This window comes from Octodon degus, unplaced genomic scaffold, assembly GCF_000260255.1.
Source record: "Octodon degus isolate 3935 unplaced genomic scaffold, OctDeg1.0 scaffold00030, whole genome shotgun sequence".
Lineage (NCBI taxonomy): Eukaryota > Metazoa > Chordata > Mammalia > Rodentia > Octodontidae > Octodon > Octodon degus.
This window is the reverse complement of record NW_004524606.1, coordinates 11,031,663-11,032,298: the sequence shown is the minus strand read 5'-3', so window position 1 is coordinate 11,032,298 and position 636 is coordinate 11,031,663. Positions and strand designations below refer to the sequence as shown.

Here is a 636-nt window from a genome sequence, read left to right as displayed (position 1 = left end):
ACCGGCCCCCTTTTCTCTACTTTAACTCAGTATTTTTCTACCCTTTATCCTCCCCCAGTCCTAGCCTTAGCTCCCGGGTCCCATAAAAACGCAGTGTGGTCTTCTGTTTTGGGCTCCTTATCAGTAAGAAGATTCCCACCATCTATGCTGCTTCCACTTGACTTCACCAGTATGCACTGATGGAAGGCAATGGAACACTGGTGTGATAGTTAATTGTGGTGAGCAAGAAATGACTTGAGCAAGAAATGACTAGCAGATTGGTTTAGTACCAATCTGGGTGTGTCTGGATGACTGTCTGATGATGGAAGATTTAACCTGGGTATGGGTGGTACCAACCAATAGGCTTGTAGGCTACATGGAAGAAAAGGAAAGAAGGAAGTTTTACTTCTGCTTCTTTGGAGGAACTCTAGTCTTCGCCATTGCTTTTGGATGTCCATCTCCAGGCTTCTGGCACAGGCTCTCCAGCTTCCTGGTGTAGACCCTTTGGCCTCCCCATATGGACACAGAAGCTCAAAGATCTTCAGTATCTCACTGGATCCTCCAGATTTCCAGTAAGCAGACAGACCTTTCGCATTTTTCCACATCTGACTCTGCAGGCAGCCAGTGTAAGGCTACCTTGTCCAATTATATATATAT

The 636-nt window shown here is 45.9% G+C and overlaps 1 protein-coding gene across 1 annotated transcript in view; it reads right to left on the bottom strand.

The window, feature by feature from the left end:
* The window catches only part of Gxylt2 (glucoside xylosyltransferase 2), a gene marked incomplete at its 5' end in the record, with an annotated part of 123,273 nt that overhangs the window by 5,169 nt on the left and 117,468 nt on the right, over positions 1–636 (bottom strand). The gene's annotated exons all lie outside the window — the stretch shown is intronic.